This window comes from Alosa sapidissima, chromosome 24 (assembly GCF_018492685.1).
Source record: "Alosa sapidissima isolate fAloSap1 chromosome 24, fAloSap1.pri, whole genome shotgun sequence".
NCBI classification, from domain to species: domain Eukaryota; kingdom Metazoa; phylum Chordata; class Actinopteri; order Clupeiformes; family Clupeidae; genus Alosa; species Alosa sapidissima.
Genome location: NC_055980.1, coordinates 12,120,445 through 12,148,251, shown reverse-complemented (window position 1 = coordinate 12,148,251; position 27,807 = coordinate 12,120,445). Strand labels below are relative to the sequence as shown.

The 27,807-nt window shown below is 40.9% G+C and overlaps 1 protein-coding gene across 8 annotated transcripts in view; it reads left to right on the top strand.

Moving 5' to 3' along the window:
* Nucleotides 1-5,769: 5,769 nt before the first annotated feature.
* The window catches only part of myocd (myocardin), a 92,669-nt gene continuing 70,631 nt past the window's right edge, over nucleotides 5,770-27,807 (top strand). For 6 of the 8 annotated variants that reach the window (XM_042083585.1, XM_042083589.1, XM_042083588.1 and 3 more), the window contains exons 1-2: nucleotides 5,770-5,939; nucleotides 19,886-20,167. The gene's annotated coding sequence lies outside the window, so the exon portion shown is untranslated. Of the gene's footprint in view, nucleotides 5,940-11,465; nucleotides 11,604-19,885; nucleotides 20,168-27,807 lie in introns of those variants that run through there. The other 2 variants (XM_042083592.1, XM_042083581.1) reach the window with 2 other exon arrangements.

Genomic DNA, 27,807 nt, shown 5'->3' with positions numbered 1-27,807 from the left:
AGCCTAAAGACAAATCACAAATTTTATTCTTTTGTAAGCACTGTATCCCAAGTCGGTCTAAAGATGTCACAGCAGATTTAGCACAACAGTGTGATCTGTTTATGTTGGCTCCAAAAGAGTATGCTTCATATTCCTGTGACATATTAAAGTCACTGCTACATGCTGTTTAGACACCCAGCAGAAAGCCAAAAGAAAAATGTCTATTTTATTTGTCACTGTTTGTCATGAACTTTTAAATACACGTATACAAAGTCGAAAGTTATGACCATAAATTTGCTCTATCTCAACCTATAATGTTGGGTTGGCTTTTCGTGCAGTGTTATGAGGAACTGATTATTCAAAATATACTTGTCAGGATTTTCTGCATAGTCCTAAATTAAAATCCCCATCTTTTTCATTTCAGAGACAAATAAAAAGCCTCAAATTACTGCTGCTGTAAAAAATGTTATGACCTTACTGAATTTCAGAACAAGACTGTGTGGCTGGCACTAATTCATGATCTTCAAAAGACCACTTGCTCCTTATATGTGTGCAATCACAGAATTACAGAGAGAGAAAAAACCTCAGTGTTTGCTAAATGCTCTTTAAAGAACGTTAAAGTAAACAGCGTTAAGCATCCGTGAAATGAACCAGCCCCAGTGCCAAGTGGGTACACCAACTACTCTCTAGACACAATGACCCAGAGTGCACATTAAAGGCTTCTAATGCATATTTACATTGTGTAGTTTTTGTTCTGAGCCAATATTGTACTGACTTTACATATTGCACATCAACTGCTGTTAATGTTTGATAGCAGGCAGCAGCGTATCGTGTATGACATGGCATTTATATCATTTAAAAACCCTAAGGGCAGTAATGGTAACAACAGATAGCCAAAGTTTGTCTTGGCAGATATGGTTTAGATTTCAGAAGTAATGTATGGCTCTAACAATAATACAGTACTATATAGTAAATGTTCCCGATTACCATTTCCACGTATCTTCTTTGGAAGGCCTTGAAAGACTTTGCTCTCTGTAAAGTGAATTGACTATCAAAACCCTTGAAAGTTACAGGACACTGGCCTTAGACAACACACTCACGTCCATTTCAGGACAACAATATTAAATTGGGTGGTTTATCTGGGGTGGGGTGAGGGGAATTCACTGGATCCCTAATGTAATTTGGATTTAAGGGTCATCACACATTTGGTTTCAATTGCTTTTCCCTTAAGGGTGCTAGCAACCAAACTGTCTTTGATTTGAATGGAGTCAGAGGTTTCGAGCAGACATTGAAAAACAAGTGCTGGTAATTTAGCCCAGTCTGAGATGTCTTGTAGCTAGCATTTTTTGTGATATTTATCGTGTTAAAACCGAGGGGACCTGTGACGTTGGCTTGGTATGAAAGGCCATGTCCATCAGTTACGAAACATGGCATCTGGACATCTGTACGTAGTTAATATGCCTTAGAGCAGCTTGTCCAGCATGGTGTGTTCTTGAGATGGAGCGGCGCTCCATAGAAGCCTGAACATAATATCCACAATAATATGTAACCACAGGCCTTTCAATAAGTCTCATCTCCTTAATCTGACATTCTGCTGATCCACTTTGTTTCCCCACAGAGTTTAATAAAGTTGTACAGTCCTGTCAGACTGGCCCAGAAAGAGAATTGTATGTGTGTGTACTGTATGTGTGTGTGTGTGTGTGTGTGTGTGTGGGGGGGGGTTAAGCCATATACCAATGGTTATGACAAAATTCGAGATGAAACACAAATTTATTCTGACAGATAGAAATGACTATTGCCACAGATGTGTCAGGGCAGTCACTACACGCAGGGAGTGCACTCGAGCATTCCCTTCACTCTGCTTTGCTAAGATGAGAATGTTGCTATCAGCAATCAGCATGGTCGCAAACGTGAGGCGTTAGATCATGCTCACTTACCTAAGAACTCTGTCTGACTGTGAGAAAATGCAAAACAGTCCCTGTGTTACAGTGAAATCAACCACAGACCAGCCGCAGGGGCCAGAACAACCGAACTCAGGTTGAGGGCTCAAGGATACTCTACATTACTATGACATTAGAAATGAAATGTTTATCTATTACCTTTTCCTAAGGGGCACACTGTCTGGAGGGCCTACAATGTTAACCAGTAGAAACACTCCCTTGACATGCATTTAAACGGTTATGTGGCTATTACAGGTTTTCTGTCATGCCACTGTCAATTATTGAGAGAGAAGGCGGCGGGGGACCAAAGCTGATAGAGAAGTGTAGTAAATGTTTAGGGCGTTTAAACCATTAACAGTAAAGTTAGATTGATTCAGAACTTGATTCTCAGTGTTACAACTATACCTTGATTACCATGATGCAATTTGAATGTTTTTATAAACATGGTGAGGTAACACAGACTTCCTCACAGGCTTGTCTGAAAACATTTTGGAGCCACGCTTCCAGACAAGTGCGGCATAGCATACCGCGCAATGAATAATCCTTCTTATTTTGCCCTTACACCTCATGCTGGGGTGAGCATAGCCCCCCTGAAGTCTATGTTAGTATTGGATGACATGGAACTCTGTGCTCGGTACTCAGTCAAAACTGTAAAAAACCTGACATCATGGTTGGCCGGGGATCCAAATATAGTCCACGGGATAGAGAATGCTTTCTAAATTTAGAATTCATGCTGCAATCAAGCATTCTGAAACTGGCTAAGGTCTTTCCTTTTCATTAGTCATTAGAAGTGATATTTGTTCATGGAATCAGATTGTTTCCTGAAAATACAACATCCTTAAAGATACCCAGTAAAAGTGATTCATGCGATGAATATGTCCACTGGATTTCTACAATGTCATGCATGCAAGCATGGTGGAGGCAAGTTTCCTTGCTTTTTTGACCAGAATTGAGACGGTCAGCATGAAAATAGACTCTGGCTTCCTGTGAATACCGAACTGGACCAAAAATACACTTCTTAAAACAAAGCACCATAGCGACTTGAGCATCATTCAACATGAGTTGTAATCGAGGTTTCTTAAAGTATGTTGTGTGTATGAGTAGAAAGAGTTGAGACAACCAGCGTCCTTCAGGACCTTGTGTGCCCTTGCTTAAAAATCAATCTGTACTTCAAACAGCGCTTCTGTTATATGGAGACCACACATTTTCTGGTCATTTGTAACCACATACCCTTATCCATAACGACATGTGATGTTTTGTTGGTTACAAATGAGTCCACTGATACAAGGATACAAGGAAGTTTATTGTCACATGCATATAGTTACTGGAAGTAAGAAATGCAGTGAAATTATGTCTGGTGTCAGCCTATTTGTGCATTAATGGGGGGGGGGTAAAAAGTGCAGTAGAAGAGGGGTTTAGTAGATTAAGTGGCAAGGGCTGCATAAAAAAGGTGGGGGAGGATTGGGATTGGGTGGGGGGCACCAACAAGGAGCACCCAAGAGCAACATGATGCAAGAGCAAGATGACTATGGTATTGCTGAAACTATACGTAAAACTGTGATGTAGGCTGTAGAACAACAGGAGCAATAAACATTGTAAAATAGTTTTGGCTGAGGAGACGTCAGGAAGACAGATGGACGGAACAGGTGAGGAGGAGACAGTTCTCTACTTGACCAGCAGTGAGAAACCAGTTTGATCACCCAAATGTGATTCACCGTCAAGCATTTATGTTTTTCTGAAGCATGCTCCGACTGAGTGCTAATACACCTACACATTTATGCGCTACCAATGTTTCAACTATTTTATTTCATGCCTGTGATGGGCTACTTACCTTGCAACCACATAGTATCATAATAGTAATACCATATAGTATTATGTAATGATATACCATATAGTATCCTTAGGTACATGGCTGAGTATTGCAATTCGTCTCAGTCCAGGAAAAAACACAGTGTTTGTGGAAAGAAACACTGTAGTTGTTAATGTTCAGATACTCGATGAACAGAATGGCAAAGCATAATTTGATTATACTCTCATGCCACTATTTACACAGTCTATATTTAGAGACATAATAGTGTAATAGTCTATGAATGGCCACACTCCTCACTTCACTTTGGCAGGGGGGTTGCTGTCATCCATCACTCTCCTCTCTCTATGTCTCAATACATGCAGATGTAGAAGGTGAGTGTGTGTTCCTATCAGTGTTTGTTTCATTGATCGAAAGCAGCACTGTTTAACTGAAAAACTTGCGTCATGTTCCCTCTCACTCTCTGTATTTAGAGTGTAGGGCTCTCCTGTGATTAACGACTGGACACAGTTGCTGCACCGAAGGTGCTCCTAACCACAGGTCATTTAAAATTAAATAAAAGGGACAATGACTTACTCAATCTCTTTGTCACTAACACTGTTATGACTTTAAAGATACAACAAGAAAATAAATGTCTAGTAAAGTGCTGACACTGTTTGATGCCAATTGAGTCTTATGGAAAAACATTTGGCCAATTATCATACATTAGTTGTACTGCAGAGGCCACCATAGAGCACCTGTCTGTTTGCTTTCCTTTAATGATGTAGGCTGTAGCCTTTACTGTGAGAAGTACAGGTACAGAGTGTTAAAACAGCATGGTAAGCAATTAAGAAATGTAATTGTGATTGCGGTAATTGCATGAAATTGTATCGTTAATGACTATTCATCATAGAAATTATTTAATTTTCTAATCTGTTGAAATTTTACACCAATCAAAGTTTTAAAGTTCAACAATGTTATTTTACACATCAGCACACATCTACAGACTGCTGCTGATTCATTTATTGAATAGCAACATCACTGCAGGTCTTCCAAAACACTTCAGATATTAAACATTATTATCCCAAGGCTAAATGCTGTGGTCCTTTTTTATGTTGAGCTTCTGATATGGCAAAGAAATCTTGATCATGTGTGAAGGCCACGGAAACCAAAAGTAGTACGATAGGCTGACCACAATCTAGAATAACTTTATTTTAAAATTTGAAAGTTGTATGAATATGAAACACAGACACCTGCCTGTAATTTGGTTGTAGTAGAGTTTCCTTGTGGGAACAGTGAAGCGGTGCACTCTAAAAACATTGAGGCATGACATGATACTCAAAGGCATTCAGATGGTAATGGTACATCCCAGCCAAAACGCTTTATAGCAGTCATCCCTTGCGCTTCGTTTACATGTTCGTTGGTTTGCTAAGATGTCGTGTGATGGTGGATTCCAAGTCCTCAGATGACTTGGAGACCTTATGTCTGGATGGACTGCAGTAGGGTAACCCAATACAACTCTGCAGCTCCCCACAATTTAACTCATACTAAGGATGTGCCAGTATACAGTATGGATTTCATACATACTGTAACACTTAAGTGTGTAATTCACAAATTCAGCATGTATATAATTTGTCAATTCTGACAAAAAGATTCAACTCCAAGCATTATTTTCTCATTTCTGTCTGTCAAAACAAAATGATCAAAAGATTTTGAATTTTTATGTGATTATAAGATTACACCGATCCTTTTCAAAAAGTAATGTGTACCCATTTTTCTTGGTACCTGCACTGACTGGTAAGTAAACCTCCGATTGTGGTGTGTCCATGTACATAGTGAGTCGTAGCTCGTTCGACAAACAAACCACTCTCACTCACTCGAGGTTACACCACCAATCTCCACAAGTCCTCCAGAACTAATCACCTGCCAGGACCTTTATAAAAATGAAATAAATAACAATGAGACAACATCCCAACCTCACCCCACCCAATAAATAACCAGGGCGAGATAAGCTCCGACAGTTATGACCCACTTGTTTAACAAAGCTGGGACAGAGTGCTCTATGGCACTGGGGCTCTTGCCTGCCGGCAGGGAGGGAAGACGAGACGTTTCCCTGACTCCTTCGCTGACTCACTTCTCTCTATCAGCACGTCCGAAGGCTGGGGTCTGACGAAGCGCAAAAGAGGACCATAACGTCCGTCCAATTCATCAGAGCTCCATTAACGGACCTTGCAGTGAGTACTTATTCAAGTCTGCTCCTCTCCTTTTGGGTGATGACACTGTTTCCCCCCCAAAAAAAAGATTTACAGACTGAACAGGGATGTTCAGCACAACTGAACAATTAATCTACTGCACTGTCTGAGTATGAAAAAAAAAACAAGATAGAGACAAGTGGTTGTCTGTGAATTTGTGTATACTTTTAAAATTAAGTTGCCAACATTACGTTATTATAAGGTCCTGATAAGAAGAGGACAGTGTGCCTTGTTGTTTGATAGATTGTTTTGGCAAAGTTTTCACGATTCAGAGTCATTGTTTTGATAATTAATTCAAATGACTGAGATATGGGCGTTCACATGGTCCAGTAAGACCCTAATATATTTCGCTCACTGACTTGGAATAGAATGAGAAAATGTATTAAAGTTTAGCTTTAGATTAAGAGACAGACATTTAGGGAAAGCAAAGTGGAATAAAGAGGCATGACAGAGAGAGACAGAAAAGCAGAGTGAAGGAGAAAGCGAGAAAGAGAGACAGACAGATTGTGTGAAAGAGAGAGACAGCTAGATAGAGAAGGGGCGGACTGAGGAAAAAACTGTATGTCTATCTCTGCCCAGAGCAATGAAAGACGTGACTGATTAGTTATTGCTCTGGATACACAAGGAACTCCGGCATGACACACTACATGCTGCCCAGGTCTCTCTGCCATGTAGACCGATGGACTTTGGGCACGCTTTGGGGATGTGATGTAAATGAACGTTTTTAATAGGCTTATTAGTCAAACGGCGAGCACGGCAAATGTGTACGTCTTGGCAGCGCCACTCTGTCCTGTGCCTAAGATCCGTCAGCGTAGTAACAAGAAGATTGGTTGTTTATAGAAGTTGAAATGTTCAGAAGGAACGTATCTCCGTGGCCGGTCCCAGGAGCCGGGCCTAATTAGAACCAAATGGTGGAAATTCACTTCAAGAGCCCCGCAAAAGATCTCTCTTTTATGTAGCTTGGCAAGGGGCTCGGCTTTTGTCAGGCGCACCACGCTCACTTGCTCATCGCAACACACCATCACTTCTCCCCCCACAATGCATCTGGGCGCGTGAGGGTATGATTGTGTTTGTGTGTGTGTGTGTGTGCGTGTGTGCGCATCCCTCGGTCTGTGAGTGCATCTGGATGGATCTATAACCTCGTCTACCTTTGTTAAGGCCCGAATTTTTTTGGCGTGTGTGCCTGCTCGTACTACACAACGTGCTAATGGGACTCAATCTGCTTTATATTATTTGCCTCTTTCAAGTGTTTTTGGGGGTACTTACTCTGTGCCTTCTCGAAACGATTACATCATAGGGCAGCTGGTCACGCAGAAGGAACAAAGGGGGGCTTGCAGTGCCTCTCCCTACACTTCTACTCCCCATCCTCATGCTGTGAATTTAGACTTATGTTCATCTGCGTGGGACTGGACATGAAAACATATGACTACTGTGCTTTGACTTAATAGAGGGGGAGTGGCATGTCATTGGCGTGTTTTATGTGATTAATTCACTACAATAAGGAAGTTGTGCGGAAGGTGCAGTCATATGTTGAAATATCTTTTCTTTTTTTCATTCTTGACCTAGACTGTCACTGCCGACGTCAGCTGTGACTTCATAATTACACTACACTACACCTTATACAAACTTTGGCTTAGACCAAAGAACAGTCAAACCCATGGCATCAGAGATAGGGGATTTCATATTAATATATCTTCCTTCTTCCAAAATAATCCTATCTGTCACTCAAAGTATTTTTCATGTGCTTGATTGACTTTGCATTCACAGTTTTCCTTTCATTTGCACTTTTGCTGGCCCCTGTTCCAGTAATATTTTTCAAGAGAGTGATGGGGTTTCAAGTCAATATTTCTCATATGATAGACTAAATAAGCCAGTGGGGACCTGCAGCACTTCACTGCAAAGGTGTGCTAGGTGTTGAAGGGTCATATTTCAATTCAAACAATCTTTCAGTTTCACTCAGGAGGCCAGAGAGAGAGATAGGATGAGAGGGAGAGAGAGAGAGAGAGAGAGAGAGAGAAAGAGTAAGAGAGAGAGAGAGCAGCACATATCTTTATTAAGCTCACACCAAAGAAATGGAAACTGGGAAAAAAGTGTACTGACTGACAATTTGGAGGAGGAAGACCTTACTTCACCAAAGCTAGTGTTCTAATAGTAGATACATTTTTAGACTTAATGTATATTTTTAGAAAATATACCTCTATTCATTAATCTTAAACTATCTTCCTGTACATGCAATGAAACACTGAGGCATGTGTTAATGCTTATACTCTGTATACATTGAAATGTGTTCCAAGAAAGGGTAAAAAAAGCAGTATGACATTCAGGCTGTGAATGTCAAAAATGTGTCTGTATACACCTTTGAGATGCAGTTTAGTGTCCCTTTGAGACTATACAGTTAAAAAAATAGTGCCTAGAAAAGTGGTGTGTCATGGAAGAAAAACATTTCTCACCAGTGGATGAAGAGCGACCCAATGTTTGTCTAGCTTTTTGTGTAATGAGACGTCGCAGGGCTACTTTCTCTCTTTACGGCTTTGCTGTCTGGTCGCCTACAGTACGTCCTAATTCACTCCGGCTAGTCTGCGAGCCGCCGCTCGAGGTGAGGTTGATAAAGTCTCCCACGGGCATGTGGCCAGGATCAGACACCGCAACACTGAGTGGTAACAGGTGTGTTTTCAACGGAAGATTATTCTGCAACGCAGAATTGCAGGAATTCCACTGTATTCTTTGCATGAATCTAAAGGTCCCTTACCCTATCAAGAGAAAGGGTCTTTCTCTTGACATGTCAGTGGATAAGGAGCTTGTAGATTCATGCAAAGAAAGGAACTCACAACATCACTACCAAGCTCACAACACCAAGCTGATTGAAAAGGATTAAAGTTGTTTTTTACGATCTGCTTTATACAGAATGACAAAACATGCACAGAAATGACACGAGGAAACGACCATTCCATCTGCTTAGTACATGCAAAGGCTACAAGATGAGTACATATTTGCTCATATCTGTTACAAGCTGCACTAGAGAATGTCTGTGGTTTTCTTATGCTAATGTTGTCTTTGGTCTGAGGCTTGCTCTCATGGGGATCATCCGTTTTAGCACCGCTGCATGAGTCTGTTAACAACCGACAGCCTAATTTGACTTGAGGACTGCAGTTAGCAGCCATGGTTTGGCCTGCGATGCTGGAGTCTACTGGCACAAGTCAGAGGCAACATCAGAACGGAGTCTCTGAGCCTGTCAGAAACCAAACCCCAGGGGGAGACAAACAGAATGGCTTCTGATTGCTGTGAGATGGGGGGGTTGATGGCAGCATCTTCATCTCAACTCTTCGTCAAAGCACTCAACATTGGCCCCTGCCGTCAACTGAAATTGATCTGTGTATACCTCCCTGACTACACGTGTAAGCAGAAGACCTGAGCAACATTAAAGTGAAGGTGACGACAGGCTGGCCGCCAGTTTTGCGGATATGCGCAGCTTTCTTGTAAGGACTTCTGGGAATGCAGAGACGCGCATTTGCCTTATTGTTTAAAGGAAAGAATGAAAAACAAAACATCCGCCTCAACTCGCATGCTCACCAAAAGAGAGTGCATGAGATGCGTCCAACAGAAACACTGAACAGAAATAGTGCGTCTATTTTGAGCCGTCTCAGTTCTTATTTTTAGAAGAAAAAAAAAACGACCTGAACTGTGGTAAATTACAGAAGGATAAGGTCACCCTTAGCATGTTATTCCTGACTTATTTTCTGGCCTAAGAGCTCTGACTCATTTGAGGTATGTGATGATGTCACCAGGCCGTGTTTTTCAGTTCAATACCTGTCAAGTGTTTTCTGTCTGACAGTCTGATGCAATCACCAATACCAAAAGTTTGAATGACCTAATTCAGAATAGCAAAGCTATAGAGGAGTTGTGGACTGCAGTTCAGAAATACTATAATTATGTATGTTTACTTGAGAACAGAATCTCTTTTAGATCGGAAGGAAAAGGTAGATTTTTACACTATAGGTCATAACTGTTACTTATCCATACATGTGCACTCTAAGTGACAAACTCATAATTTCACACTAAAATTAAGAGAACAAATAACAATGAAGCAAACTGTCTGCTTTGGGGATAGAAAGAATGATGGTGTAGTTGCCAGCCTTAGACATAGATTCATTCTTCATGTGTTTTACTTAAAAACATGAGGTTCACTTAATTTTACCCAAATATGAAACACCAACATAACATATGGAAGAAAAGTGCCTGTTTCATATAACAGCTGCCATTTGAAAGATTACCACCTACTATCTGGGATAAATGCATTCAAGCTGAAGCTCAAAATATCCTTAGAAAAATAACTGTAAACGGACCCGTATGGAAAAAGACATTAAAATATTTATGATAGTTGTTCGTTTTTGAAGAATTGACAGAAATCAAATACCTATGGGTCTCCAGAAGGGCAGACATCAAGACAAAGTACATTCGTACATTGTTACGCTGCAGACCAGGGTAGGGCTCTCTCATGAGATGTTTTCATATCTTCTTTGAAATAGACTGCAAGGCCATATTCTCTGGACAAAGAGAAATGATTTAGCCTACATAACAGAGACACGACTCGTCGTCTCTTTATGGAAGATAATAAACCATATAGCACTTCTACAGTGTACACTTTATGCCAACAAAACATAAAGGTTACATTGCATAGGCTAAACTATAAATGACAGGTACACATGGAACACACACAGTGATGTTAATGTTTCCTATAGCCTAGGTGTAGTCACATGTAGGCCATGACAGGCAATTTGCCACTCAACAATCAACAGACACTTAGAAAGACTCTAATGTGTGGTCTTAGGTCAAATCTACACTTTTCTTTTATTGCATATCAAAACTGTTTAGAGAAGTCACAGTCTAGTCACAATAAGTAAAGTAAGGTATTATGTAGGGCTTGACTGGACCATAGGCCTACAAGAAGGGCATCATTCTGAATCGGTTCTTCAAGCTATCGATGTATTTGGCTATGTCCATGGCATGAACACTTTAGGCCTATTTGAACACATCCTCTACTATGAAAGAATATTTGACATACCCACTCAACGGATAAATGTGCAGCTGTGTAGGCCAGAGGTTCTCAAACTTTTTGGGGCTAACACCAAAGATCAAACCAAAACGCTAAGGCACACCAGCTTATGGTTATTGATTGTAAAGTAGCCTATGTTATCTAGGCAATAACAGGCATGTTAATTCATACAGTCATGCCCACATGTTTCTCTATCGTTCATGAGATGAGACCAGTGATAGGCATATGCTCACATGATGTTGATTGAGCTTTTTAATCAAGAAGATGTGTCATTTATGTATTTAAAATACCCCTCTAGCCCATTTCATGAGTCTGTATAAATGCATTGGGTTCCTAAAAAATTCCACAAACACACCGGTTGAAATCCACTGGTGTAGGCTACTGGACTGTTTTCAAGCCGAGTGCTCTGTCGGCTGCATTCGGCTATTTCCGTGAATGATGCGTTTCGTCTGACAGGCAGCAATGGCTCTTGCTGCAGGCAGCAGCGAAAGTTAGTACAAACTCACAGAATTGCAGACACACACTTTGCCGCCCCTCGAGCCCTGGAATATCGGTCTTTTAAAACAGAGTATGTACACAGACGACTCATTCAGGTATTTATTTGCGCCTAGACCTTTAGGACACTTGGATGATAACTGGCGTTTGTTCTGTTGCTTCAGTCATGGTTGTCACTCGTAGCAGCCTACCTGACGCGAAAGAGACCTCATTCTCGTAACTCAGTGAAGGTAACCTCATCTCACAGTCTTGTGTGGTAAATAAAAACGTATAAAGCTTTTGGCAAACCTCCAAAGATAGCGACAAAAGCATACCGTTGCTTAATTCTGTTCAAATAAGTTATTCAGAGGAAGCTTCACCAGATGTTTTGCCAAGTGAAATGTGGAGTGTGGCGGGCGGGCGGGCTGTGAATTATTGCCTAAGATGCTTGCTAGCGACTAGTATAGGCTATATCAAAGTTAATAGAAACAGAGGAGACTATCAAAAGCACTTGTTATTTTTTTAATCAGGTAAAGAGTGCTTCTATAGACGTCCAGCTTTATTGTAGACTGCATGTCTGTGTGTGACAGCGACCTTAATGGTCGATTATGGTTTGGTACAGCATGCTTCAAACAAACAGGCCTGGTAGCTTACCCATGCAAAACGGTTTGAGTGACAGGTAAGCAAGTGCTTTTGTGCAATCAATCATTTTACCTAACATACCTTAAGATGTAATTAAAGTAAAATGTTTCAATGTTGAGAGTGATTAATGACACACACACTAGAGGACAAGCTAGCACATTAATTAAGCCTTATTGTGAGTTAAAGAGTTTAGTTTGTAGCCTACTTTTGAAACATTTGCAGTAGCCTACAGTGGATGCATTGACAGGAAAAGAGTGGATGCAATATCCTACATTTCAGCAGCTATTCGTTATTGAGTAACTTACCTGGTCATTGTGAATAAGTAGATAAAAAGGGATCTTAGCCTATCATATGTGTAGACGAAAGTGTCAACACATACAGTTCTTGTAGGCTATACAGGACTACAGCTCATTTTGAGACAGGAAATTGAACGTTAAGAGCTGAGCAATTATCATGTTCTGAGCTATATTATGAAACAAGACTACTCAGCAGTGAATTAAATTAAAGCAAGTGAAACCAGTTACCACTTATCAAAAGCAGCTGCTCCAGCTCCAAGTATTTTAGGAGAGTGAAAGAACAGATCAGGCATGGTCCAGGCTTCTCTCTTTCTGTCTATCTCTGTCTCTCTACACACACACTAGGGTTTATGTTTGGACATATTCTTGTGTTTTGTGTTTTGAGAGCCAATCTGAGGTTCTGGCTGGTATGCACACATTATAATGTAAGGCCAATTCTATGGTTTTATATGAGCAAAATGTTTATGTTAAGACACTAATTTCGTCCATTTGTTTTCCTAAATTGTTTCATGATCAGCAAATGTGTGCTGATGTCAGACTCCACCATCAGATTTACGGAGTACAAGTTCAGGGTTTACAATGATCCCTTGTTTATTTACATACACTGAGTCAAGTCAACTGTAATATCGCTAGCGGTCATTTGTACTGGATAAACTAACTATTTCAAAACATTTGGATTCAATTATCAAGGGGATATAATATCCTAACAAACCTTTGTTTCTATTAATAAATTTGACCATTTCATACAATGCAAACTAAGCCAGAAGTTATTTTCATTGGTGGAGATTTAGTGTATTTACTATTATGGGCAAAGCCTTGTCAGAACAATAATACAGACAGCCCTTCATAGAAAATCCTCAGCTACCCTATCAAAGGCACATTTAATATTTAATATTTACTTACAAAATGTTGCAGCATGTAGAATTAATCATTGACAGGAATTATGAGATAAATGGCTTTTGTGAACCCAGATTTGATCATAACTTCACACCTAGTTTAGCCCTCTATGGGTCATGTAAGCGCTGATTGGGTTAATACATAGAGACATAGGTATTTCATCAAACCTTACCACCTAACTTCCTGTGTCACACCCATTCAGTTGCTGCCTCATGAACAGTATACTTATTTCCTCTGATATGCTCAATGCAACAGCAGTTATATAGTGGACGACTGACTAAATAACTTTTTTTACATTTATTTACCACTGCTTAGTTAAATTTCCTATTGTGATGTACTCCTCAGAACATCATTTAATTTTCAGATATTTGCACATGAAGTAGGCTAGACTAGTTCCAGTTTTTTGGATGTAGGGCTAGCTATTATGCTTAATATCAATTTGCCTCAATTCGTTGTCATGTCACATTGCAACAGAATTAAAAATTAGTGATCTGACAGATGTTCAGAGTGCAATTACATTGTAACATATGACTGGGATGGCTTTTAGCTCAGTTACACAGCATTCGGAGTAAGAACAACAGTCCTTTCACAAAGCTAACACCATATCCTAACTACACGCGATGCAAGCGAGTGTTAGCGATAAAATCAGTTTAATTACATTGTTTTCAATTGGAATGTCCTAACTGTACGTGACTTAGCGTCGGCCCGTCTTTCTTACAATACCACGTTACAGCCTACCACGTGTGGACGACACAGTGTTCAAGTTGAAGAAGTTAAGGAGCTTTCCTTTTGTCTCGTAAATCCCCCGCCCGAGTTTGAAAGTGTAAATTACCCAGCTTTCTTACGGCATTTCACGCAGGAACGCCCCCTTTACCTCGGAGTTCTTGAGGGTGCCCCGAGGTTGCCGTACGACAAGCATGGCTGCGCCCATTGTTGAGATGAGATGACATGTATTTTCTTTGCATTTGTACTGTGTTGGTCATTTTATGTCGATGCAATGCTCTAGATTACATTGCTGCTTCAATCCGGTCACCAATTCATGCATTGCACGGTCTTGCTGTGTGTGCAATACAATGTAACGATTTGTTTTCCAGTTTTTCCACATGTAGCACAAAACAATAACAATGACTAGCCTCCTGCTAATGCCCCTCGTGGCTCGAGAGAAACTCGACAGCACTTGTTGAAATTGAAATAGGCAAAATTGAGTTACTAAAAAAGTTTTTATTATTAATTCACATTGACCATACCCAGTAAGGGAGAGTGAGGGACGTGTTCTAGACCAATGTCCAGCACCAACGAGACAGCTGCTGCCCTGATGGCATCCATGTTCTTCCCAAAAAGACTACAATCCCCAGCGTTCGCGCTAGCAACTCATTTGTACATGTTGTACGGGTGGGCGTACAATGATTTATGAGTCTAATGGAAAGGGCCCTTTCGACCATCCAAAAACCTTTCGACCATCCACTTGATCAACCAACCGATCGACAAACCAAATGTCATACCCATCCGCCTTACTGACATGTATCAGAATAATTGCCTTTTTATAAACAGCCTACATATAGCTACATGAACTTACACTTATCCAACATGTGCCCAGAATTGGTGCCATGTACTTATTCTGTTGAAACTTGATGGATACATAGGCTTGTTGGAACATTAATACATGTAGGAACACTTCAATGTTGAAACTTCATTAAATGAACATTCATTAGCTTATTTGTGTCGTTATTAGTGATAAGCTATTGCTATTGTTGCTTAAAACTATTATGTGTAATACTAATGTAGACTAGGCTATAGTCTATATTTCACTTTGCAGAAAACTAAAACAGGACTTTAACCAATTATCTGCGAGATATGAGAAATGCCATAGCCTGGCCTGTAGGCTTATCACATTTTCTCTTTTTTAAATCATTAAGTTATGAAAGCATTCCTATGAGTCCACTTCAGATCATCTCCAAATATGTGATTAAGTTTAACAAAGTTTTCTGGACAAATGTATCCCTCGGACTGCAGTTTGAATATTAGGTTTGAGATTAACATAGCCTGAATGCTGTAATGTTGCCACTAATGAAGAGAAGTTTATAAAGTAGGCTAACAAATTAAAAGTGTTTTGAGCTGAACTGGCATGAAGGCTGGTGGACTGTTTGTAGTGGGCCACCTGGATCTTTGGGCAAAACACCAGCGGACAGGGAAGCCGCAGTGTCTGGCAATGCAGACTGCTCGGGGGACCTGCTTATCCAGCTGTAGATCGAACTGGCAGGCTTATCATAAATTCGTATTTATTTCAATTTGGCTATAGGCTACGATTCCTAAAAGTTTCTATGGTTCACAACAACTCGCAATACGCTACACTAGTTAACCACAATTTGTAGCCCTACATGTATGTTGGTCATGTTAAGCATTGCTTGCAACATAATGTGAAACTAAAATCTAAGCTAGTAGAAAATGATGTTTAAAGACAACAGACAGACAGACAAAATGCACCAAAAACAAAACCTCAAACAAAATTGTCAAAGCAATGAACGTGCTGGTAGATGGTCAATAAGGTGTTTGACATGACGTTTGATGATCCACCGGGCGGAAATAGGTTACTTTCTGATAGTTAGTTAGCATTAAGCAACGTGCTGGTGGCAGACGTTTTTGATAACCAAGCTTGTTGGTGTGTGGGTGCGCGCGCATTTTACATGGATTTGCAAGACAAAAGTGGTGTGTGCAAAGTAAAAGTAGTAGCCTATGTGTGTGAGCTTTTCACAGGGATGTGCAAGACAAAATTGGTTTATGTGCAAGTTTTTCATGTGCATGTGCAAGAAAAAGTAGTGTGTGCGCAAGCATTTCATGTACATATGCATGAAAAAGTAGTACATGTGTAAGCTTTTAGTGCATATGCGACCTATTCTTGATATATGGCCTGGGGGGGGCTTATACGTCAGGTCACATCGCACTGCACAGAACTGTCATAGGTTGTATCCAGTTTGGACATTCCAATCGAAATCAAAGTAATCAAACTGACTTTGTCGCTAACACTTGCTCCTATTACACGCAGTTTGGACATGGTGCAAGGCATGGCTTCAGCGCAGTCCTGTCCACACAGTTTGAGAGCAAATTTCCATGATGTTGAAGTCTAATTTCACATATTTTCATACATTCTAATTTTTCTAAATGGTTACCTTTGTCTTCACAGACCCTTGACTGTGAAGTTACAAACTCAAAACGCATATCATTGGTCAGCTTTCACCAAATGCGTCACTAATAAACCACGGCCTTGCTTTGCCCATTTATATGGTATCTTTGACCAAACTTTTACTGCTCATTCTGTCCATTGCATGTCCCATACAACACTACACGCTTTCCTTTTTTCTCTACTAGATCACAGTCTTGAACAACCCATCCATACTCCAAACTTATAGTATTTCTGAAAATAAATAGTTCTCTACTAAATAAAAATTAGTCTGTTACAAGGTGTGTTTCTCAGAGTAATATTCTATTACATCACTTGCTCCATAAACATAGAATGACACAATAATAAGAGACACTCTACTTCCTAACCTGTCCCGGCATTCAATTTATACATAGTTTTATTGGCACAGATAAGTAATGACAGAAGTATCATGATGAAATGAGCTTTCCCTTTGATGTGGCAATTGTACGCCAAGATGACACATCATCATAGCCAATTTGACTGTGTAAACTCTGCAGCAGAGGACTGAACCTGAACCATATCAGTCTGGTCCTAGGTACAGGTCACCATTCCATTGCTCCTTTGGCTACACAGGCAAGAATCTAACTCACCAGGGCTCGTTCAATGAATTCCCAAATGCGTGCAGTGCATCTTGACTGTACAGATGGTTCTCATATGCATTGAACGGTGACCACAGCAAGGTGACTTATTTCATAATGATACACATGCAAGATTGCCCAAGGTCAGTAACTTCCTCTTTCTCTTTATGAGCGCCAGAGAGCTGTTAGTGTGCAATATGTTATATCTGTTACATACAGTAAACTTTGTGGCAGACTGCTTTAAGGAACTGCCTTTTACAGCTAAGGATCCAAATGCCCATGTATTAGAGGAAATAGGCGCTGAAGCCTGTGAGTCATGCAAAAGATAAAGCAAGCCACGAGAGCTAAATATAAACAATGTGAATTGTCAGCGTGTGAAATGGGGGACTTTTGGAATGTGACTGTCACTTCTGTGTCTCCCCCCACACACGGCCTTCCACCTTTGCCCCCCTCAACACCCTCAACACCCTGGCCTCCCCGTGCTCTTCAAATGTTTAAAAGAGTGTGACGACCGAGAAGCGCGTGGAGTGTTTGTTTGTGGCCTCATCTGCCTCGACTGAGTCTCCAGTGGCCTCGCTTATCCTCTGGAGGGTGTTTTTTTGTTTCTTCGCCAATTTGAATGGCTGCCCGCGAATTCCTGCATGTTGAAGTAACAATATTGTTTTGTCTCAAGTTTCTCTGAAATCCAACATAAGGCTGAGAAAGGCATGGTTTAGGCTCAGCCTTCCTGGAGAGGTGATGGGCTATTTCTTTTTATTTTTTAATGTGGCTTTTTTTATTTTAAAGCTTGACATTTTCAGGGCTGAGATTTCTCTTTTTGTTGACCTGAGTGCTCTTGTCTGCGGCTTTTATAGAGCGACATTTAGATGGAAGGTTAGGGGTGGGGGTACGAAAAAACGAGATGTCATGTCACACACTTTTATTAGGCGACAGGTCGTTGAAATTGAGCCTTTGGACTTGGAGCTCAAGCCCAGGCTCATCTCTTCCATCTCGGTGGGGTAAACAGAACATCCACAGTCTCACCACATTGGCATTAGTGCAATAGATGTCTCTCTTACCTAAGATGCTGCAGGACACTGCACTTCTCATAGCAAGATGTCTTGACCTTTTACGTTGAGTTTTAGCAGTGGCATGTGGTGTAGCAAACTGTCACTTTCTGCATTATTCCTTGTCGCGCTAATGGCTTATGCATTGCTGACATATTTGGACGTTGGTGTTGTTGAAAATGCAGTGGCTTTATGATGGTGAAGCATAGTGTCGTATTGTTTGCAGAGGAAGTGGGTATTGGCTCAGTTAATTGTATCACATGCAAAGGAAGTGTAATTTTTTTATCAGAGTGAACACCACAGCAATAACTGCTCATTCACACTTCTAACCATCAGACAGACAAACAAGCACTTATTTTCTTTTGATGCAGACTTCAGGTAAGGGACTGTGGGTTCTTGAACAATCCAATTGTAGAAATCCAGATCCTTTGAGTGATTCAGGCCCAGAACACTTGGAAGATAGAAAACTAAGTGATGGAACTTAGTTAAACTATGGTCCAACAAAGTCTGTTCCTGTTATTTTTCCCTTCATAGTTAGTTGCTGCTGGTCAGTTTCTGCAGTAATGAATTGTTTTAGCTACTCTTTTCCCTGCACACAAACTCGCCATATAGGAATGCAAAGGGTGCCCTTTTATCCTTTATGTGATGCATGTCATGAGAGAATAGCTGTCAGTCTTGGTGTCCACGCTTAACATACCGGTACAAGCATTCTGTTGGACACACACACACACACACACACACACACACACACACACACGCACACACACATACTTATCCAACAAATACAAACAATCATTCTAACACAAACATACAGTTTCGCTCGTCAAAGCCAACACACTCAACAATTTTACATTGTTTCACTTAACATATTTGAGAAAATATCTCATGTTGCATTGGGCCAACGTTACAGTATTTAAGTCGTCTCTTTAATGTGGGCTGACCACAGGCTGCACGCTATGGCCTGTTTATCCAATTATAACCAGTGCATTCTGAACCGTAAATCAGCAATGCATATTTCTGAAATCGCATTCGAAATGCTCCAACTTAGCCTTTGGGTTTTTAATGACGTACCTCTCTCCCTTTAAAAGCACAAGAGCAACTGCGATGATAAACATGAAGTGTGTGCAAATTATGCAAACTCGGCTCCAAATACAACATCTGCTTTTGCACTGAGCAGCGCAGGGCTGTAATCTGTATCGTGTGCGGCATTTTCAATATTAGTGTTATATGATTATCAAATGCCTGTGTGTAATTTTCATCAAATGAATGCACGGCGTGATGTCACTCGGTAAGGGAGCATGGTGTTTGGAAAGTGGAAAGTGATTGTTAACATAATTTCCCTCTGTTACAGGGCATATGCCACCCAAGCCCATGTTTAGAATTTAGACCCATCTTTGATGCTGTTTCTTTCCACCCTTAACCCATTTTGCGTTGGAAATATTATTTGTAATGCATATTCAGGGAACTCTACTGATGGAAATCTTAGAGAAAATGCTGAACGTGGCGGTGACAAAGCAGATACAAAGCCCTTACCCAGTAAAGGAGAACAATGAATGTGCCGTTTCCACCACATTACAAAAAACATAATAAATGCTACCTACAGCAATTGACCAAACTGATAATGTAACCACTATGACCATATCATATTAGGATTACCAGAAAGTGCTGTTTTCAATACAAAAGGTTGAAAAGGAGTGGAAATGTTACACTGACTCTGGCTTGGCCTGTTTTTGACATCCACAGAGACAACCATCCTCTGAAACCCATTTGCCCCTCTCATGGAGCACCACAAGTGAGGACTCCAGAGCTCTGCCCTGACTTGACGGCTCTATATCAGTGCGAAGATCTGCTGAGGTGTAGCAGGACTCTGTGAGGGGAGACTGGAGGAGAGAGTATAAAGCCGGGTGTTTATATCTAAAGTGGAGAGAGCCTGGATTCACACCAGAATAGAACCACACTCGGGGTGTCTGCTTTCGACACAGATGGAGGTCCAGAGAGCTACCTGGTGCACCTGAAACCCCCCAGGTACAATATTTTGACACTTTATTGGAAGTGCTATGTTGTGCACCTCTCTGTATGACCTACAATAAACACAATCAAGCTAACTTTTATCAATGTCAGAGCTATTGGAGCAAGCAAGGCAAGCCTATCAGCTAGTTATCTCTTTAGTTCTTGGCATAAAATCCATACTAATGCCTCTTTAACTAGGAAATCATGCAGAAGGTGTCCTTGAGTTAATTTTCACATGTATATTCATATTGAACCAATTATGCTTAAATTATTGCCTTGAGACTTTTCTGTTCACCACAGGTGAAATGAAAGGTACTTAAGATATTCCCAGTACAACCCATTTGAAACGGTGAGGATGGAAATGTTTTTAATTATTATTTCTCAACTTGAAACAGTTTTATGAACAAATTTAACACCACATAAGGACATTCTGTTTTGTCGTGATTTTAAGTATTTTTTTATTATGGAGGTAAGAACATTTTTGTAAGGCAAAAGATATGTGGAATTCAGCATCAAAGCCATTTCAAAGGGAAGGAATGAGATTGGACCAACTCCACACGGCAAACATTAACATGTGTAATAAGTTTATTCTGCCACTGTGCACAGAATGGTTTAAGTTGTCATTGCGGATCCTTCCAGCAATGCTCGGTTGATACTTAGTCTGTTTTATGACGAGGATTAAAAAGGATTGAGTTCATGTCCAAATAATTCACCTTTGTGCGGAAATGCTTGAGAGTATTTTACCCGTCTCTGGGGAAATTATCATTGTCTCTCATCAGACACATCATGACGGCTACTAGGACTGAGTTCATGTCGAAATAATTCACCTTTGTGCGGAAATGCTTGAGAGTATTTTACCTGTCTCTGGGGGAATTATCATTGTCTCTCATCAGACACATCATGACGGCTACTGTGCAGTAGAAAAACAAACCAGACATGCAAAGAATGTCAGAATTAGACACACACAGGAAACACCATGTGCCCTGTATTAAAAAATCGTCAACGTCACATAGTATTTGTAGTGCATAGTAACTTATATTGCTTATTGTGTAGATACTATCTATGTAGATATGTAGATATGGACCCAGATACTCCACTCTGTGCTGAGGAGAGGGTATAACCATGACATAAAAATCTATTTAGCTGCTTTCTAGTCACATGAACCCTTCTATCAGAACCTGTCAATTCAAAAAAGCACAAATTATGATATTAGAATGACCAAAACCTTTCACCTGACTGAAGTGAGTCTCAATAATCCTGGGAGGTGCAGCGCCCTCTGTGGACTTTTGACAGTAGCTTGTTTTGGGTCGTAACTGAGTGAAGGGTACGTTACTTCCCAGACTGCTTGGCTGACCATGCAAGGAGCTCATAGAATTCATGTGTTTTAAGGCCTAACTGCCTCTTGCTATGAACACAGGAAAAGAGATCTGATCTTTTGTTCTGTTGTATTATCCTCTCAAGGATAGTTTACCGTTTTAGCCTCTCTGTATGAGTGACTGTATTGGGATTTTTTGTTTCATATTTTATCCATTTCACTCAAAAAACCGGTCTCATATTCACACAAATGTGGCTTTCAGCTTTGTTTTGATAAGTGTTTCTCAGTCCTGTTGCCTTGAGTCAGTCATCTCTCTGCTCCACCGTACCTGGTCATCCAGAAGCATAGTGTACACCGGGCCGACACAGTTTCTCACACTGCCAGCACAGATCTTCATCTGACTGAACAGGAAGTTTGGTCTTTGATCTCTGACAGTCAAACTAATGTGGCTCAGCAGTTCAGTGGAGCGATGAAATATCAAATGTGAAATAAGTGGCATTTTATGGTGAATCTGTCATCTTCCTCATCAGCACGTCCTCACAAAGGCACAAAGATGCAGAGAAGACATGCCAGGGGAACACTTGGGCAACACTGAAATAACTTCAGCAACAAAGATGAAATGACAAATGACATACAAATACCAACATATTAATATACAGTATACATGCAAATTACTGGTAGATGTTAGGGAAAAAAAAGGCCTTCGGGTCATGGGTTTTGTCCTTGAATGTGAGGTCTGAGATGCTACCAGTGTTGTAAGTCCAGTGAAGATGCGCCAGTTCACTGAGGCATTTTTCGATCAACAGTGAACTGGTTCTTGATCTGGTATCTAGTGAGCCAGCCTGCACTTCTAACAATTTTGAGTGGAACCAAGGATGCATCATCAGCTGCAGGTTCTGCGTGCATAACTGGACTGTAGAATGACAAGGCTATTCCAGTATACAGGAAAAAAGCATTTTTTTTTTGTTCTAGTTTCGAACCAACTTTTCAAAACCAATTTATTTCTGGTTGAAATGCAATGAACGGTTCAACATCTGGAGCGTGAACCAGAACGAAGCAAGTTCTTTGTTGGTGGAAAAGGCCTATTAGTGAGTTTGTCAAGCTTGTTCAGAGAACCCCAAGGATTTTGATTCTTTAAGTGGAGTAATGGGCCAGGCTGCGTGATTCATTTACCCTTGGTATGAAACCCAAACATTAGCTAGCAAATCCGCTCTCAGTGTTTATTTCAATCACCTCAGATCAAGGAGATGTTCCTCAAGCATTTATTATACATGTGTAATTTTGTACATCTATTCTCTGCTCTGATAGATACACATTTCTTTTAAAGATTTTTTCCTCAAAAAAGTACTTAACCGTCGTCAAACAAATTACAAAAATTAGTTTGGGATGAGACTAAAAGTGGACTTGGCAGAACGATCACAGGGTTTTTGGTAATGTGTTTGTAATACATTAGGCCATTATACATTGCTTTTAACTAACAAATTAAGTGTACATTCTGTTTTCTCTAATGCTTCTCCCCTTTGGTTTGAAACCACTGGGCCGGTTGCTGCATGTTCTTAAACATCTGTGCGTAGCCAATGGGCTGCCACCCCTGCTATCAGACGTGCTGTAAATATTTTGATCAAAGGATGGTCTAAACACAACACCACATGTTTACATGTGACTGTATGTTTATGTGGAGATAAGGAATGCAGGGGGCTTGGTCAATGTGATGCGCTGCCGCTGAAGATGATGATATATCTTCAGAAGATGGATTTAACCTGTAGAGGAATACGGTCACAAATATGTGATTAGAATGTTCGCAAACCGAGAGTTCCGCACTATGATGCGACAATACCCTCATAGATTTTCCCCATAGACTGTATAAAGAACACTGAAACTATAGATCGTTTGTGTAGAATTCTAGAAGGAACCAGGAAAATAATTCACTCCTCAACACCGTCAGCCACTGGTCCCAATGTTGTGGCATGCAGGGATGTTGCATGTGGTTGCGGCGCAGATGTTGTGAAGCAGATGTTCTCAATCAAGTGATGTTGATGTTGAAAGTATTACTTTGCTAATTACATTTGCATAAACATTTAGTTTAATCTTATTTACAATGCATGTTTTGAAAATTATTTTCACATTGAGTTTACTTTCAGTGGCTCAGAAGTGCGAACTCTTGTATACATATCTGGAATCTGTTTGTGCGTGTTTGTGTTTGTGTATGTACATGGGGTCAGGCTTTTTTATTTGATTTTACAGGAATCATTATGCAAACAGCAAAACCTTAATTGCGGTGCAATAAGAATGCTGATAGATGCGCAGATCGTGGACATTATACTGAAGTGTGGTCATCATTTATATGGTGAAAAGGAGCATTCAAACGAGTTTTAGATATCAGATTAAAGAACTTTAAGAGATTAAAGGAGGTCGAAGGTGCAAGTGGAACATTAATAACAGTTACTAGCAGTCGTGAGACAGACGTAATAGGTGGCAAGTCTGTACATTTGGAGAGAACAGATCATGACAGATTTGGAGAATGTTATGAGCTGTAGATTTATTAATGTTCAACTTTCAAGCCAGCATTACGGAGCCCTAGAGGGGTCATCGCAAAATGTTTTGCATGTTGAGAGAATGTGCGCTCGTTTTACTACATTGTGCGCTCGTTTTACTAAATTGTGCTCTTGTTTAACTAAATTGTGCCCTCGTTTAACTATATTGTGCACTCGTTTTACTAAATCGTACGCTCGTTTTACTAAATTGTGCGCTTGGTTTACTAAATCGTGTGCACAATTTACTATATTGTGCTCTCATTTTACTATAGTGTGAGCTCATTTTACTAAATTTTAAGCATAGTAAAACGAGGGCACAATTTATTAAACGAGTGCACTATTTACTAAAACGAGCGCACGATTTACTAAAACGAGGGCACGATTTATTAAAACGAGAGCACAATTTGTGAACATGGTTATAGAACATTGTGTGCACGATCTACTTAAACGTGGCCACAATTTGTAAAACGTGCACTCAATATTGTCTTGACACATGTAAACATGAGCACGTTATAGTATATTCGAGATCTCGATCTACTAAAACGCACCCACGAATAATTAAAACGTGGGCTCGAAGAAATTCAATTGTGTGCACAAAAACATAGTGTGGTGTCAAGGGGTATCCCCGGGAATGAAGTCGGGAGGTGTGTCGCTTGTAGTGACGTAGAGGGAATCTCATTGATTGCAGTGCACCTGGTTATAGCCCCGTTAGGTAGGCTGTAGGTGGGAGAGCAGATGATTGTGTGTGTTTGTACAGGCCCCTTGCCAACATCGTCCAGCTGAATGTTTGGCGAAGTTTTGAGTGTTTGTTGAGGTCCAAGTGTATGCAGAGCTGTGGTGTTTATCGCGAACGGTGTGAGCTGGGCTACATAGCCTGAGAAGCTGAGCATCGTGAACGACACTGTTTATGTCTCCCGTTTCATAGTCCGTATCAAAGCTTACCTCGTTGTGTGCATCATTGGTGTGCGCGTGGGTTATATGGTGAGGCCCATCGGGCGCTAGAGGGAACCTTATTGTATTGGGTGGGTATTAGGCGATACTACTAATACGCAATAGCCTATTTGTACCAACAGTAGGTCTACGTGTTGTAATTGTTTGGGAGCTTGTCGCTGTGATGTGCTTTGATTGACTTCTAGACCTCACAGTTAAGTCAACAATCCAGGAGATAGTGAAAACCGGTCATTAGGCTACAACAGAGCCCGCGAGTAGCCTTTGTAGTAGAATTTCCTCATTATGGGTCTCCATAGCTGGCGGTTGACATCACAGTGCCCCTGCTACAAAGAGTAGAAGTCCGCTATAAAACATGACCACCTAAAGTCTTTAATTAGCTGCTTACGGTTATCATCACATTACCAATATGAACTGTTACAGACAGCTGTAGGCCTAGTCCATGTCAAGGTAACATGAAGTTGCCACCACAGCACAGCGAGCAGTGAGAAAATGTCGGGAATTACTAAATGTGAGCACGAAATACATATTTCGAGAGCTCAATTTAGGCCTACAACGGGGTCACGTTGTATTAATTCGAGGGCTCAATGAAAGGAAAACGTGCTCACGTTTTATTAATTCGAGGGCTTAATTAAAGGAAAACGTGCTCACAAATTATCACGACCAGAAAAAATATCACTTAAAGTGAGTTCTCCCGGGCTCCGTACAGCATAGACTAAATGGAGTTATATATTCAACATTAGCTGCTCAGATTTTACAGAGCTGAAACTACACATTTACACACATGATTGCATTTCATTGGTTTGATGATCACTACATCATCATTCAGACACCAGATGGTTTAGTATGGTTTAGAGGACTAATAGAGAATCACTGATCTTCAGACCTCATGGATTAGATGTGCACAGGTACCTAAATGTGTTTGCTGAGAGAGAGACTGAGAAAGAGAGAGATTTGGTTATTGACAGACAGAGAGAGAGAGAGTGATACAGAGAGAGAGAGAAAGAAAGAAAGAAAGAAAAGAGAGGAACTTCTGGATTTCTCCCAGTTTTGTGTCTGCCTGTCTGGTCTCCACCTCCACCCTGTCAGCCAATAAAGGTGAGCAGGCTCCATCTGTGCTTAGTCAAAGTAATGTCAGATGCAGACTTTGCTTCAAGCTTAGAGAGCTTTGGAGGAGACTTGCACACCCATGTCCAGTAATTAAGTATGCCTGGGCAGATTATATTCAGTCATGGCTATTGGTTAAGGTCAAGTTACTGTACGACTGTTCATCACATTGATGGCTTCAGTGGTTCTGTCTACAGTTTTGGCCAAAAGGGTTAGTCACTGAAGAGACTGGACAGTGTGTGTTTTTGTGTTTAGTTACTGATTTTACGGTTACAATATTTGTTGTTATCTTGCCCTAATTAGTGTTTACAGTAGGTCTGCAGTTGATGTAGTATTGGGGGCATGCTCCTCACTTGTCTAGACTCCTCAGACAGGACCAGCATTTGAAATAGAACATTTACAAGACACATTATGTCATTAAGCGTATGACTCAGAGCACATATTACTCATACATGCAGCTTTCCTCTCTGTCTTGATCAGATATTTCAAACATAAGACAGAGCCGACCCAGGCAAAACATCGTAAATGTGTTGGAACAAACACAGATTTAATTGTTCCTCTAACCTTCTCTGTCCATTCCTTGTTTTACCGTTAAAAAAAAAACAATCTCAATCCTTGGCAGGAGGACTCTGGAGCCTCCAAGACTGTGCCCGTTTTGCTGACCGCTCGGATTAATGAGTGTTTTGGCAACAACTGGCCCCACGGTCCGCTGGCTCAGATGATACTTCCTGTTGAATGCTACTTGGTTCCTTTGTGGCCAGGGTTGTGGCTGGGTGAATTTGGTTGGCACTGAGCAGGCTAATTGAGTCACGTCGGTGTGACAGCACATGGGGGTAGGGGTGCTGGTGGTGGTAGGGTCACACAAGTGGGGGGGGGGGGGGCGTCACATTGGGTTTGCGTCTCGTCTCCGTGTCACAGAACACTGGACCGAGTCAGCCGTGCGGCTGGCGCTTCAAACAAAAACGCGGACCCAATGTAATGTCTGCTGGAACAGCCTGACACCAAACACAAAACACCCAAGCCCTTTGTGTTAGCTCAGTTTACCCCGCTGGCCGTGTCAATACTGCAACGGCTCATCTGAGGAGATGGCAACTGTGACCACTGTAAGGAAAACACTGACATGACACAAACACTGACACTGACACGTTTCAGATGCACACACGGCATTTCACAAGCATTTGACAGCTGTATACAGCACAAATGAATGAAGTCACCGTATTAGCCTCAGCCCACGCCAACAGATGTGGAGAATCAGAGAAATTGGAGTTTAAAAAAAAAAAGTCCATCTGAAGTTGTTGTTTTTCTTCTTCTTCTTCTTCTTCTTCTTCTTTTCAATGTCAGGAGTAGGGAGCTCTTCACATGACAGAATGTGTCTGTAAAGGTAAAGGGGGTTGGAGATCCCTTGGCAGGGTTGGCCCTGTCACAGCTTGCTGCATCATTTGGCCTGTGATTGCTTTAATTAAGGTATTGTTAGCAGCCGAGTGTTTTGGGAAACCCAAGCTGTCTGTGTTTGAGTCCGAGATCTTTGTGGACAGTAGAGGGTAGATAGGTAGATCCAGAAAAAAAACGAATTAACTTCAAGTTAAAAGAAGGCCCTCAGTTATACATGTAGGCAGTGAATGACAAAAGAGAGATTGAAGTTTACCCTTCTTAAAACTTGAAATCCAAACATGAATCATGGCATCTCTTTAAACTATAGGTCAGAGTTTCCTTCATACTCCCCCTATGTGCATTCCAGTAGTGTCTGTATA